Below are 17,332 nucleotides of genomic sequence, written 5' to 3' on the forward strand. Positions count from 1 at the left end.
AGCCTTGGCCGTCTAATGGCAAGCCAGACTTGGGCCAAGACTGGGTAACCTAGCCTTGGCCGTTACAATGATTACCCGGGCTTGGGCCAAGACTGGGTAACCTAGCCTTGGCTATCCAATGGCAAGCCAGGCTTGGGCCAGGACTGGGTAACCTAGCCTTGGCCGTCTAATGGCAAGCCAGACTTGGGCCAAGACTGGGAAACCTAGCCTTGGCCGTTACAATGATTACCCGGGCTTGGGCCAAGACTGGGTAACCTAGCCTTGGCCGTCTAATGGCAAGCCAGACTTGGGCCAAGACTGGGAAACCTAGCCTTGGCCGTTACAATGATTACCCGGGCTTGGGCCAAGACTGGGTAACCTAGCCTTGGCTATCCAATGGCAAGCCAGGCTTGGGCCAAGACTGGGTAACCTAGCCTTGGCCGTTCAATGGCAACCCAGACTTGGGCCAAGGTAGGATTACCCAAGTTTGGATATACCTATGGTTTATATAAGTAGATCATATAAATGTACCAGTTCAACGTTAGTAGGTTCGTCCAGTAGCTACCGTTTGAACCCAGTAATCAGAAGGACGGCAGTTCGCGCCCAGAGTCCAGCAGAATTTCCACCGAGTTTTTTTCACATCATTTACCTCCCTTAGATCATTAAAACGTTAATGATCATGAATTCTACGAGGTTAATAATAATAAATTTTTTTTAATTAAATTTATTCGTTTCCTGGAAGCCTGGGCCAGGTCTGGCAACCAAGCATGGGCCAGGTCTGGTAACCAAGCATGGGCCAGGTCTGGCAACCAGGCTTGGCCCGAGATTATCATTCCAGGCTTCTACCAAGGCTGGGCCAAGACTGGTTTACAAGCCTGGCCTAAGGTTCTACAAAGTTGGGCCAAGTCTGGGCCAAGCCTGGGCCCGTGGTACTTTCCTCTCTGGGACTCGGAGTTCCGGAGTTTCAGAAAAAGTCACTCCGAATACGGAGTAAATAGGGAGTTTGTTTTTCCGGTGGAATGGTTTCAGAGTGATCGAGATTTTTTAAAAATCCCCATTTACTCCGGTTCGGTGTTTTAATATTAAAATAAACCCTTTAGAAGTTAATTTCACTGCAAGCCGGAGCTTCAATATTAAAATAAATTTCTCTTCGTGGGGGATGTTACTACAAGGGGATTAAACGAATACTTGTTGTTTATGGTCTTTAAAAAGTAAATACAATTTTCTATGATTTAAATCTTTATAATAATTACTATATACAGTCATGCGGGCAAGTGTGCGCAAATCTATGCATTTCAGTCCAAAATGAATGGGTTTGCGCACACTTACCCACAGCGCACATTTGCCTCACATGACTCTACACTGAAAAAAATAATCGCTAGCTGCTAGCGATTTTTTTCTTTAGCAGCTAGCGATTTTTAATCGTTAGCTGCAAGCGATTATTTTTTTCAGTGTAAGACCAATTTTTTAAAATTATAGCTATTTAATAAGTCAGGAAATTTTCTCTACAAGTACGATCGAATTCCACTATTGACCGAATGCTGCTTTTTGAGAAGACAAAAGTTATAGATTATATAATTAAATTTCCTTTCCATTGACCACCCACAATGTTTAAGTATTACCAGATTCTATAAAGAATTCACTGATCAGAATTCAGAACATATAACATTTTATTATCCAGTTTAATTTTGATTAATAGTAGATCATTAAATGTATGCGATAAATATACGGTATAAAGCATTATTGGAAAGGAAATTTAATTTCCTACAACTACAGTTCGTATAACAATAAGCATGAGATTAGTTGTTTGGAAGCTAAAGTAATTTCATTAATTAAACACATTTTTTGACAAGCATGATATTTGTATATGAAATTTAAAATGGCTATTTTAAACTATTAATTTTATAGAATTTTTGAATGTGATCAAAATAGTAAGAAATTAAATTTCTTATCTTCACAATGTTGATTGTTTTAAAAAATTACTGATATCACTGATTTAAAAATAGTTAGAAAGAAAGAGGTGAAATGGTCCATTAAAAAAGGTCAATAATAGTACGAATTTCATTCTCCACACTAAAAAATTCGCGTAGGGAATGCGGATTAAATCCGGAGTAAACGCGAAGTGAATTAATTTTTATTTATTTACTTCCCTCGGAGTGAAAGTCACTCCGAAGAGAAGTTTTGGAAATATTATTTATAAAAAATAACTCCACTGAACAAAATCGAAGTAAAAACTCGCGTATTACATTACCAATATAGTAAAGTTAAGTCTTAATGTTTTGGTGTTTATATCGGGTGCGGAAATTAGTGCAAGCACACGGAGAAAAAAATATTGTTCCTCGAACGATCCAAAGGATAGCAACTCGTAGATCGTTACCACAACAATATGTATACTTATGGTAATACAATAACGTATCGTTCCTGTAACTATCTATTATGGAGGGTAGAGGTACCATGGATCATTAATGAATTACAATAATAATGAACCAACAAACAAGTAATCAGTATATAAAACTCGGATTACTTATTGTTTAAAAAGAAACATTTATATTATTGTCACGACTCATGTTAAAGAGACATTATCAAAACTTGTGCTATATTGCCGTTAAGTGATTTGTAAATTCTTTTATTTAAATAAATAACAAAAAAACAGTCAATATCAAAAAGTCATTTTCATGGTAGCTCTGCAAATTTGCGAGCGAGCCTTGATGGTCTAAGAGATGACAATTCAATAAGTAATTCCACCAAGGAAAAAGGAAAATTTACCAAACGACTTTAAATTTATCAATGTCTTCGGTTTTCTTTAAAACAAATCGATAAATGAATGACAGTATAAAAAAGGACAATACTATTTTCATTTAGAATTAGTTGTAATTTTTCTATATGAAGAGTAAACTACATTATTAACGCAAGAGTAAAAGTCGCTCTGAAAGTGAAGGCATTAAATGTAGGAGCAGAGACACACATATGAAGATGATCTGGACCAGTTATGGACTATAAGACTTCTGAAATTTGTATCTTACCAGGGACACCGCAGAGGGTTGTCCGCCATCTCGTGGCGAGCACCGAACTACTTCCATTGCGACTGTCTAACTCTGGTGACTCCCCCCTCTTTCATATGTTTCATTTCACTCAGACAATGTTTTCCCTCACTTTAAGCGAGTTTTTTCCGTCGTTACAGTATACATTTGTTTTCGCGTTAAAAGAATAATAGAGATAAACTGCCGTATCTCTAGATTGATCGTAAAAATTGCGGCAAAAATGTTCACAGTCGTAATCATATTATTTAAGCCTTCAGGACATTCTCACAAAACCCCCTCGCAATTTTTAAAAAATGTTGGAAAATCCAAATTGCACACCTCAATCGCTCATTTTATTTTTAATCATTACTTTTATTTTTTTATTATGAATTTTTATTGAACTTTTACATTATTAATTTTATTTTTTTATTTCATAATTCCAGTTTAATTTTTCTTTTCATTAAAATTTTTTCTCAATATCCCGCATTTTGTTGTAGATGTCGCTCTTTTTTTTCAATCCTACAGTTTTACGCTAGTGCTGCTGCCAGTGGTTGATAGGGAGAAAAAAAGAAAAAAAAATTTACTTTTGTAATAATAACAATAGTAAAAATAAAAATAGCCGCTAAACTTTTCGTGAATAATCAGTTTTACGTTTTTAATTAATTACAATCAAACTAGACGGATTTAGATAGTAATTTTCAATAGAGTTCTTGTGATCAATGATACAAACATAATAAAAAAAAGGTTAGGCCGATTAATTGTGTCTATCGAGAGTTATTTGGTTTACTACAGGACAATTTACAACTCGTGTCACTGGGATTAAATTTATATTTAATTAATGGAATAATCAATCGACTTAAGATTGGGTCGAAATTATTCTTTAATAAATTGTCTTTGTGTTAGTATACAATTTGACCTATTTTATTGTAATCAAAAGAGTATAGAGAAAATTTAATGTAAGTGAATGAGTCCAAAAATTTAGAGTGATCATAAAGCACCCTCAGCGCTTTCGCGCTTGAGGTGTGCAATAATTTTTAAAATAAACAAATGAGAAGAAACTTTTCATGCTCATTTATTTAATAATTAATGATCCTGAAATTAGCAGAAAATTGACAAATTTCCAATTTTTTTTTTCAACAATTAAATTATAAAAAAATAAAAAAAAATAAAAATATGCATATATAGAAAATTAATAAAACTATAGGTGCTATTTTTTGTACTATTTATTTTTTTTAAATTTATCGTTTTTAAAAATTAAAAAATTATCAAACGTCAGAAAATTTTAGTATCATTGGTATGAGTGTCAATTTAGCAGACATGAGATAATTAGTAAAATTTTAAATAGATAAATAAATTAATTAAAATAATGAAATTTTAAAAAATGCACGTACGGATTATGCATTTATCTAAATACGCATTTTTTAATTTTTTCTCCACTTATATTTTATCCATTTATTCTAAAATTAAAAAAAATTTCACTTGTCAACTACATTTACACTAAATAATTAATCATTACATTAATGAAAACGTTTATTTAATAACAATGATAAAGTTTCTGCTATGCCAGCGACAAAAAATAAACCAAAGTTTCATTATTTAACCCAAAAAAAAAATTCAAATCTAATTGGCGCGATGGTTTTAAAGTGACCTATCAATGTGTCAGGTCGCGCACATTGTGAACGCGCACGTCACAATACAGCCGTTGCTAAACATGTTGCCGCGCTTTTAGCTCTCCTCCGACCTCCGGTCAGTAACTATTTTATTTCGGTCGTGCATACATTTATTTATCTCACTAAATATTATTTGACATCCTCACTTTAATTTAAATCTTATTAATAATGAGAACTATTATTCATCTCCTGTCCCCTGTGATCTTAAAGTACATAAATATTAAATAATTAAGTGTTCAACTAAATAACTAAAAATATGCAAAAGTATTGTGAGTTGTGTTTGTGGTTGGTGTTTTGTTTTTTGACAATGGAGCTTCCCGGATCGACATTCATTTAGCTCGGTAATTTATTCATTTATTACTTCTACTTATTAATTATGAGATTTATTTCAAACTTTTTTAGTCTTATTTATTTTGAATAAAAATAGTTTAATTTCTTACGCACGTGGATCCACTTAGATAAATATAGAAATTCTGTGACACATCTCTTACACCCACTTAAATTTTTTTTATTTATTTATAAATATATCAAATGTTTATGTTATATATTTATAAATTAACAATCAAATATTTTAATTACCAGTATAAATAATGTATACTTTTTTTGAGGTCAAGATAAAGTACAGGAAGTTGGATATATTTTTTTTTAAATATGATAAAATTTAATTCTAAGAATTTTAAATAAAATAATAAATAAAAAACAATAAATTTTCTTCGAAAAAATTTCAAATAAGTTTAAAATTAATTGAAATAAAACATGAAGAAAAAATGGTTCTTTGATAATATTTAAAAAAAAAAATCAACTTCCAAAAAAGTTACTTTTATATTTTAAACTTGTGCGCATTGATTTTAAAATATATAAATATACGACATTCATTTATTTCAATAAATATAATGTAAGATAAATGTGGGTACTACTGCAGTTCATTGTTTGACTTTAAAAAAGTCAATAAAATGTCATAATTTGTTGCGAAGAAAAAAAATTTTAATGACTAGTCAGTAGTAAATTGATCTAAGTAAAAACAATGTAATAACAATTATGACTATTAATTTATTTTTATGAAGTTGATAGCTGTCTTTCTCGGAATTTTTTTATTTGATAATTTTATCCACAGCGATTGTCAAAAGTTGATATCAATACTTAGTATTTTTTTTTTTATGATCTCAAGAATATGCCGAGTTATTATCTTATGGCTTCACACAAATTCTCAATTAAAAGATAAATAAAAATCTTTATTTTATTTTTAATTTGCTCTGCAACTATTGGTTCTTAATGTCAGTGTGCATACACTCAGTGCATCAAAAAAATTTTTATCTCAAGAATTGAGAATCTGTCATTAATCAGAAAAAAATTCTAAAGTTAGCAGACAATTAACAATTTTTGGATTTTTTTTTCAACGAATCAATTTAAAAAATAAATAAATAAAAAAATGCACATGTAGAAAATTTTAAAAACTACAGGTGCAATTTTTAAAAATATCTTTATTTTATAATTATCATTTTTTAAAAAATCCAAAAATTATTAGACATCAGCTAATTTCAGTATCATTAATTTCTCCATGTTAATTAAAAATTAATCCAGCTAATAATTAATACGAAAGATAGAGTATTTAATATTTAATTAAATAAATTTATTTGACATTTATATAGTTTTATAATATATAATTTGTTAAATAGTTAGCAATTTGTAGCTGTTATTCGCTTATTTAATATATTTATAATTTAATTTATTCGTTTCTAGTTTTTGACACTCAGTAATTTACAATCGTTGAGGTACTTAGTAATATATACATCAACCTTATAAAAACCCCAGGTATACACATACATAGTATTTTTTATTTACGCCCTATTATTTTATTAAAATACCATTTTAATTAATGAGTCTAAATGTAGCAGACTTCAGACAAATTTAAAATTATAAATAAATAGAGTAAAAAATCAAAAATATAATATTTATAAAAAATGCACTTATTAATTTAAAAATTTTTTAAATGCGTATTTTTAAAAAATTTTATTTTGTTAATTATTTACTCGATTTATTAATAATTTAAAACTTGTCTGATGTCTGCTACAATCACACTCATTTTTATTATTAAAAAAACGCCTTTTTATTTAAATTGAACGAGTAAAAAAGCGAGTTATCTTCCATTATTTATCATGAATATTTTTATAAAAATAGACATATATTTTCAATCACAATACCCACATTTACCCTATTTAGAAATTCAAATAATTATAATTATTAACTATAAACTAATATTATTGAATATCTTTTATGTTCAGCTGAAATTTAAATCCAACGACAGTATGATCTCAAGATATGTTAAAAAGTATTAACAAGATTCAAAAATTAATTTCCATAAAAAAAAATAATTTTTTAAAGCTTCTTAGATCATCCTACGTACAAGTCTTAGGTCTTGAATTTATAATAATCTGAAGGAGGTTGTTACTTGTCTTACAGTAACTATATATATATTACAGTGGACGTTGTTATATGGTACATATATGTATGTATATATTTATACATATACATATAGATATCACATTGGAATAGCTGGTGATATTGAGGTGGTACTAAAAAAGATAAGATAGAGAGACTCTTATCGAGTTGGATTACATTTAAGTTCACCTGCGTCCGAGTAGAGTAGAGGATTGAGTTTTGACTTTGTATATATTTATTTAGATAGGTATATATATACCTATATACATACATATATATTTAATGTTTATAGGTGTGGGTATATAGTGTTACATTATTATCGCGGTCTTTTATCAGTGACCTCTGCACCATGTGCTGTTAGAGTTTTATATCATTGGGCTGTGAATGCTGAGGTAACTAACGCACTCTCCAATGAAAACGCGATAACGCTATCGTGTATGCTCAATCACGATCATGCTTGGTATAATAATGTCTACATTGCTTATTATACTTTTTTTTTGTGATTTATTTATTTATTTAAGGACTGGCATTTTATTTTTTTTATTGAGTGTACTATAAGTACATAAAATATTAATAGTTTGTTTAGTTAAAATTTTTTTAATCACAAAATGCAAATTTTTTACACAAAAAAAAGGATTTTTTGACGCAAAAAATTTTCACTCGGTCCAAGAAAATCTTCACTTGCTCTAAGAAATTTCTCGCGTTACGAATAAAAAATGAAAATTTTCTTGAGTAAAGAAAAAAGTTTTTGGAACAAGAAAAAATTTCTTGCACCAAGAAATCCTTCTTTTTCTGTGCATTATTATTTATAATTAACGTGTGCGAAATTTGTTTTAAGGAAATTTACTTTGAATTAATTTATAGAATTGCTGATTTTTGTTTAAACGTGAAATTTTTTTTTTAAGTTGAGTGATTTATAAAAAAATAACATTCGAAAAGATTTCTTCAACATTTAGTTTCCTGAAATTGCATTGGAACGAATATTATAAGAATTCCAACAGTATTAGCTATAGAGAACATAAATAAATTCAAGGCAATGTAAAACTTTTTGCGAGCTTTCGAATTTATAATTTTTTTTCAAACTGTTTTTAAAAAATTTTTACTCCATAAAAAAGTCCAAATTTTTTCTTATAAAAGTTAAAAGATGTTCAGACATAGTTTTAAATTAATTGTTTTTATTTTTGAATTTTTTAAAATTAGAAAAAAATTCAAATACAAGTTTGCTACTGTCCTAAATTGTTTATCTGAAATTATTTCTTGATAAATTTTATTTGCACAGTTAACAGATCCATTATTACTGATGACTTGAAAATGTTTTATTGTATTTTTCTAAAAAAAAAAATTTCCCGGTTAAGTATTCTAGTCTAGTTCATCTAAAATACTTTAATCCATAGTTTTTAAATATTTTTAAATTGCTAATAATTTCAAAAGTTATTACGTGTCATCATTTAAATTTATTTTGAATTATTTGCCTTCTTATTGAGTGATAAAACTCCAGTTTAAAAGTACAAAAATGATCATTTTTAAAAAATTGAATTTTTTATTATAAAAATTTCTGAAACAAAATAAAATTTATATAGATGCCCATTTTACCCAAATATATGAATATGGCTTGAACAGTTATTATAATTGAAATATTATGATGAAAGAGTATAATTAATTGTGATATTTAATTTCATATTATTAATAATAATAATAGTTATAATAATAATAATAAAGCAAATATTAAATAAAACATCACGTTGTACGAAACATCACGATAAAAATAAAACTTAAAGGTGAAGAGGTTGAGTAACTCTTGAAGATGTTTTCAAAACAATATAAAACAAAGGAAAATAAAAAAAGAATTTAAACGTCAACTAAAAAACAATACAATAGTATATTTAATATTTTTTGGCATAAATATTTTTCCGTGTTCGTGATCACGCTTTATACTGTTCTCTGCAGCAGACAGGTATCGGATCTTGGTCAGCTTTTCTACTCGACTCAGTTCAGGTATATGTAGATATATATATACATGTATGTATGTAGACAAGTATGTATATGTGAGTGGATACTGTTTTATAGTGAGTTTATACTTGATTCTTGGTCTCCGACGCGCGTCGCGCCCTCAGGACACGATCCTGATCCACCGAGTGTGTGTTTCACGTTCGTAGATTTGCATAATTCCAGTTTCCCCGCCCAACCGTTCAACTGATGCTCAATTATTAGCTGGAATTTAAGACGTGTTTAAGAAAATAGCTTTACTTGTTCCGCCGCTTTTTACGTCATTACGTTTTTTTTTTTTATTATTTATTTTTACCTCCATCATTTGTCCGTGCATGCTTTGATTTTTAGTCCATCCATTAAATAATTGTTTTATAATTAATCCTTTAATAGTCATCCGGAATATATGAGACACCCGAGATGTTTTATTTATAAGATAACTGATCTTATTTTTAATTAACACTATTAATTTATTATTTTTAATAAAAATATAGAGTGAATATTTAATTTAAACAATTTGTAATAATGGTCGATAAATATTTTCAATAATAATTTATAATAAATATGTATGAACTTTTAGTTCTTGATAAAAATAGTAACTAATTATTTTTACTTAAAATTTTGATTAATCTTTTAATAGTAATCTGATAGGATATATGAGATATACATTATCTTTTTAAGATTAGTATACATAAAAAAATTTTTTATTCCAGTTATTTTTTGTACCTTTTACTAACTCATTAGAAATATTTTCCATATCCCCGATATCTGATTTTAAATGATTTATAATAAGAATTAGTTTACTCGGTGTCTCATACGGTGACCTTTCAGCTTTGATTTTTCGTTGTTAACGCAATTAAAATTGTTTAAGGGCCATCTTACAGTATCCTCCTCCTCCCCCCCCCCCCCTCTTGCGCTCTACTTTTTAAATATGTCCAATGACTTTCAATTGTTATGTCCGTATTAAAATGTTATTAATAAATTAAAAATATTGAATAAGAAATATAAGGAGTACTTATCGAAAAAAAGACATTATAGTTATATAATTCTGCTAGGTTATAGATTTAAATAATATGACCTAAAATTAGCTACGCTGTAAATAATCAAGAGTGAATTCAGAGTAAATACGTATTTTATTTGAATTTAAAGTCACTCGGAGTTCCGGAGTGTTAAAAAAAATCGCTTGGCATACGGAGTAAATAGGGATTTTTTTTTAGCGGAGTGATGTGGATTTTATTTTGTTTTGCAGCCACTCTGGTCCGGAGTTTCATTATTGAAATAAACTCCCCTCCGGATTGAATTTCACTCTGAGAGGATCAAATGAATAAAATTGGTAAAACAACAGAGCCTCGCGTTCGAGGTGTGCAGAATAATCTGCTTTGTATTCACTTCGGATTTCATTCGCGTTCACTCCGAAAATTTTTTACTGTGTATTTAACAAAATTTGTTAATTACCCGGGTCAAAAATAAAACTTGATTTAGACTTGTTCATCTTAAATCGTGACTAAGTAAGACAAGTCTAAATCAAGTTTTATTTTTGACCAGAGTAAATTGACTGAAAAAATTTTTAATTTCTCATTATCATGTCATTAATATTTTACTGGACTATTTATAGAATTACGCTCAACTCTAAACTAATAATGACTATAACTTTGAGATAACGCTTTCATTTTTTTTTTTTTTTTAATTAATTAATCAAATTATAATACTGTTTTGACAGTTCAAGGTTATTGCATATTCTTAAAAGATCGAAACGGGAGGGAGGGGGGGGGGTACTATCCAAAAATAATCTTAATTATTGTTTCCAAACATATTTTGCTGAATCAATTATTATTTAATTGAAGTAAATTTACAAATTTTAATTTTAAAAACAATTTCATGTATTTTGGATTTAAAAATATTCTAAATTATTTTAAATGCTTTACTATCGCGCACAAGAATAAATAAAACTTAACTTCCAGTAAGTATATCAATAAATATTTAGAGATTATCATCACTGCTTATAATTTAGTTGGACATCAGTTATCGATTGCGAACACTTAATTTTAATTGTAATTTCATATGAATTTCTTTTTTTTTTTTTTTTTGAAGAAATGCAAAGATTTTTTTTTTGCCATCATTTAATAATAATTATTATTATTCAAAATTTGAATTAAAAAAATTAGATCATAAAGAATAGATAAAAATTCCAAAAATAATAAAAATTAGAAGTGACTTTTTTGTGTCTAAAATTTTAAAGCCACCGAAAGTTGAATTATTTAGTCAAATTTTTATATTAAAATAATGATTTAAGATTTAAATAATTAATTTTTAATTCTCACGATAAATTTATCATCATGACTATCATCTTTACTAATTGGACTTACTTTTGATGATGAGATCTACTTGATATATATTGTATACAGTCTTGTTACATATACTGGTTTTATTTATTGAGAATTTATCTGATTGATCTGAGTCTTGGACTTCCACACACTGAAATATGCAGAGTAAAAAAAAATAAAAAAAAAATATTTTTGTCCGACTGAATGACGTTTCGATGATTGATTGAATATAATCAGATAAAGTGATCTTTATTTTATAATTTTAAGTACTAAAACCCTTATGGAAATGTATACTGTAATCTAAAGAGCAATCAAAGTGTCGATCCATCATTTAATTAACGAGTCATATTTTTTATTTAATGGAGGGTTTTTATTTTATAACCGTGTGAATAAAAATCTTTAAACAATGGTTTTTAATATTTTTTTTTCGTTTGCTAGATTTATACATCTGGTACTATCACTTCAGAAAAATAAAACGACAGATGTTTAGCGTAAACTCAAACGGGAAATGTAACAGAATCATGAGGTCAAGTTTCTCATCATAAAGCCAACTGTTCTTATGCTGTATTACAAGAAATATATAAATATTTCTTAAATGAAATTACAATTATGATATTTTCTTTCAATAAAAAATAAGTCAAGTTGATAATCCAAGTCGTTCGCATGTAAATTTTTTAAATTATCATTACTTTTATTTTAAAATCAGAGTCTCAGGGGAAGGGGAGTATTTTGGAGTTAAACTCACATATCAATATTGACTAATAACGCAACCTTTTATTTATTTTTTAATTAACTTTTTAAGACTTTCCATTACTAGTTATAAAAATATTAGTCTGACAATTTGAATGCAGCGAGTTTTAATTTTTTAAATTTGGTCGAATTTGGTTTTCAAGTGGGGAACACTTGTGAGATTTTTCTTGATTTTTTTCGACCAATTAAATCAATAAAAAATGTTTACGTAATCTGTTAATCGTAAATTTTAATTGGGTACCCATGTAAGTTTTTTTTGCACATTTCGAGAATAAACGTGTTGAGTGTTTCTTATATCACTATCAAATTTTCGGCTACTCCATTCACACTCAACCATCTTAACACTATTGAGTTTTTTAAAATAGAATATTGTGTACTATTACACGCACAATTATCAATGATTAGTTCTGATACAATTTCAAGTCAACCTTTTTAATAAATATAGACTTTGAAAAAATTATTTAATTCATGAAATCAGTGATTTTAATTGTTCTGTATGAATTTTCGTAACGTAGAAACACGACAATTAATTGTGCAGAGAAAAAAAAAATTTTTCTTAGGATTAGACAAAATTTCAAGGCTCAAGAAAATTTTTTCTCGCCTCAAGAATTTTTATTTTCAATCCATAATGCAAAAAAATTCTTAGTGCAAGTAAAAACTTTCTTGGGACGAGGACAAATTTTTTGCGTCAAGAAATCATTTTTTTCTGGGTGTAATATCATTAATTTTTCTAATTTTTTTTCGTATTAGTTTAATGTTTTAGATGGAAAAATCCTATACAGAAATCACTATCTAAATCTTATATGTTCAATTATAATAAAAAAAACTTAAAACTGCTAATTCAACAGTACACATTGATTGTGATCTCTTTTTTCTGACGGCTTACTTTCATTGACAATCACATTGACGTCACAGTCGTAAAAAAAAAAAAAAAAAACAAAGTAATATCTAGAGTAACTTTTATCTAAAATAAGGAGGGGGGGAATGAACAAAAATTTTTAATTTGTTTATTATCACAACACAAGCACTTTATGCGTATATATTTACATTTTCATTGTTATTCATTTTTTACCATAACACAGGTGATTGAATTGTGCACTTTTCGATCTTCCAATGTTTTTTTGAATTTGATTCTATTTTCTTTTAACGAAATTTAGATTATGCGTGAGTTTAAATTTAAAATGACGTTTAAGACGCGTTTTCATTTGTTTCTCTATTCGCACTCAAGTGGATAAACGGTACTATCTTTGTTGCACTTGTACAGTAAATGGAAACTTTGTCCAAGCTTTTCTCGTAAACAAATGGAAGTTGTCAAAAAATTGAAGTGCACTTCGCTAGTTCATAGAGTAAAGCATCGGGTCTGTGTCTTTATTTAGCGTTTAGGGTTTTTATCTCAGAGAAAAGCTTGGACAAAATTATCTGAAAACGGTTCTTAATCTATTGAATGTAAGCTAAAATTATTGGGATATTTTTGTAAATAATGAAATTCCCTACAAAATTGTTAGTAACTTTTTTTTTCATATTTCATGTACCTGAAGATCAGAAGGTTTTTTTGCAGAACAAAATGAAATTTAACAAATCTACTGGATCTTTATTTTTAAAATGTTTCGCATCGGCGCTAGTATGTCAACCGAAAATTGCAGGCTACCCCAACTACCCCTTGAGCAGTCAAATTACATAAAGATTTCATTTTCATTGCGCGGAAAACGTTTCGATCTTCAGGTACATCATATCTCCATTAATTTAGCTACAATTTTAATTTAAAGTTCGACCAGATAAAAATTTTTAAGGGGAAAATTTTGAGTAGATTACTTTTAATTAAAATAGCATTCAAACTATTAAATTTACATATAAACTAGTATAAATTTTTTTTGTATAATATAAAATCAAATTTTCTATAAAACTTTTTTTTATAACTTTTGTTTTATCTTCAATAATGAACCCAGAATATAAGTTTGAAGTTAAATATCTATGTTAGACAACAAAAATAAATGTACCTGAAGATTGGAACGTTTGTCGCACAAAGAAAAAAAAATTAGAAAGTAAAAAATCTACTGGATGACGAGATTTTTAAAATGTTTCGTATATAGATGCTGATATGTCAGCCGAAAATCTTAAGCCACCCCCAACCTCCAGAACTACCCCTTAAGCAGTCAAATTACATAAATTTTTTTCATTTTCTTCGCATGAAAAACGTTTCGATCTTCAGATACATAAAAATAATCGTATCAAAACTCACTGACAGGAAATTTATATAAAAAAATATTTATCATAATTGCAAATGAAAGTTTTACTCCTATAATTAACTTTTTTCAAACGAGAATAATTATGTAATTGCCAATCATTAAAAAAATTTCAATGTCTCTCGTCGACATGTTTGATTCATATAATCAATTTAATAAATTCGTTAAAAAAAAAAAATCACGTTCAATTCTCAAATTAAATCAATTTACAAAAAAAAAGTGAATTCCAAACCACAAATTATTTAAATAAAATTAAAAAAAGTCTTTTAAAAAACGTAAATAAATAAATTTTAATGACGAGTATAATGACAAGTGTCTAGTGTGTAAAAGACCACCGGTGAGTTTGTTGAGTACGAATGAATACGATAAACACACATGCACACTTTTATATACATATATATATATTTATGGGATAGACTCTGTGTATCGCGATGATTGCGAAAATAAACATTCATTATTGTAATTACTTAGTGAGTTGTTCATCGTAGTCTTTATAGTCCTGAGTCCTCACTAGTGTACATAATAGTGTAGCTCAGAAGCTCTGCATGAGATCGAGAGGAAAGAATAAATCGAAAAGGAAGTTGGTTGGTTACTTGTCTTAAAGTCCCTACGCTCTGCATCTCTTGTACGCAAAGACTTTGACGTGATCGTCTTTGTATCCGTTTTAATTGCTAAGTCTTATTCGATTCCTTCATTAACGATCTGGCTTATACACTTTTAAATATATCTGTATATATATATACATATATATACATATAAACATCGAGCCTACACGCATGCGAAAGTTTTCGTATTTAAATCGTTAGCATCCGTGGTTATTTATATATATTTTTTTGTTCTTTTTCTTTACTTGAGGCTAAAAAAAAAAATCGATCCCACACTCGTGAATGAGATTGAATTTATTTTTTTGTTGTTGACTTTAATCTTGAATGAAACTATTTCACATTAACATTGGGAATAAAATAGCAGGGGGCTTTAATTAGCATTAACATATATATGCAATATAAAACCGAGTCATTACAATTTAAAAATAAAAATAATTTAAAGTCCGGTGGCATCGGTAAATTAATATGCCACATTCCCATGGGAATAAATTATGGGTGTAGCCATTGATCTTGAGAAGTCAAGTCTCTTGTGTTTTAGACGTTACCCTGAGCCCTGAGGCCTGAGGTTGAACTAAACTATGGTTGATAACGCGCCTGAATTTTAAATTAAACAAAATAAAATTATTTGGAAATTAATTATTGCTGCACGCAAACTTTAGTGCTTTATATTTTTTAACCTGCTTTAGATTTTTATTTTTTATTAAAAAACCTGTAGTATTTCACGCCTGCCCACGCGGCTGAGACAGAATAAGAGATAAGCTGGATGGACCAATGCCTTTAGGTTCTTACCAGACAGGTGGATATTTTTTTTTGTACTTTAAATGGGTTTTGTTTCAGCTGTAAATAAATTATTTTTATCTTAAAATTTTTGAAAATAGAAATTTTTATAAATTCAAAGCATTTTTTTGAGTAAGAAAAAAATTCTTTTTTTTCGATTGACTATCGTGACAACTATTAAAGATGCGTTACTTATGGTCTTAGGAACGATAACTGTATTCCTTACAATTTTCGTTTTTATAAAAAATTTCATAGAAGTAATAATTCAAAAGACACAAGCGTTTAAAGCCTGAGAAACTAGTAGATATTAAAAAAAAAAATGTTGGACCTATACGAAAAAACTATATATACGGGATATATCCAGGCGAATCTGTATATATGCGACATATAAGAATATATGTCGCATATATGCAGATTCGCGCGGATATATCCGGATATATATTTTTTTCGTATGGGGAAAATCCAAAAGTATACACCTCAATCGCTCATTTTTATTTTAAATCATTACTTTTATTATTTAATTTCTGACTTTGTTTAATTCTTTTTTTTTAAATATCCCGTCTTTTTGTATTAGATGCTTTTTTTTCAATCCAACTACACGGCAAGAAATGCATGGCGTTCAACATCATGCTAGTATGGTCTCAAGACAGATACTATAATAATATGTGAAATATTCCAAGATCGTATTGTAACGAGTCCCAGAAGTATGGCGTTATTTACCATACTGTATAGTACTGGAGCTATTGTATTGCTCATACGTATGCATAGCAGGCACGGCGAAACAGCATGACCCTGAGACCCATACTACAATGCTGAGGGCACAATGCTACTAGTTTTTCCCGCCATGATTTCTGGCGTGTCAATAAATGTATACTATCGTATTACCACCAAAACTATATAGATGTCGTTAGACTAGGTTTATCGGCCAAAAGCATTGTGGATACGGCAACACAGTATGGGTCTGATGGCCATACCATTGCGGCGTCCGTGACAACTATTGCCAATGTTACTATTCCCGCAATGGTTGAATCATCTATGCATACAATTTTATAACCTATAATAATCGTTGATACCATACAGTATGGCGTTCACGCCCATACTGGCATAGTGATATCCGCAAAATATTTCTTACCGTGTATTACGCTAGTGCTGCTGCCAGTAGTTGATGAAGAGAAAAAAGGAAGAAATGATAACAATAGTAAAAAAAAATGGCAGCTAAATTTTTCGTGAATAATCAGTTTTAGGTTTTTAATTAATTACAATCAAAGTAAAGGGATTTAGATAGTGATTTTTAAAAGGGTTCTTGTGATAAAAAATACAAAGACAATAAGAAAATACATTGATCATAAAGTACCCTCAGTGCTTTCGCGCTTGAGGTGTGTAAAAGTTTGGTCGATTATAATTGTGTCTCTCGGAGGTTATCGTGTTTACTAAGTTTCATACATGACAATTGACAACTCGTGTCTTTGGGATTAAAATAATTTATATTTAATTAATGGAATAATTAATTGACTCAATATTGTTTCGAAATTACTTTTC

The sequence above is a fragment of the Microplitis mediator genome, chromosome 9 (assembly GCF_029852145.1).
Source record: "Microplitis mediator isolate UGA2020A chromosome 9, iyMicMedi2.1, whole genome shotgun sequence".
Classification (NCBI taxonomy): domain Eukaryota; kingdom Metazoa; phylum Arthropoda; class Insecta; order Hymenoptera; family Braconidae; genus Microplitis; species Microplitis mediator.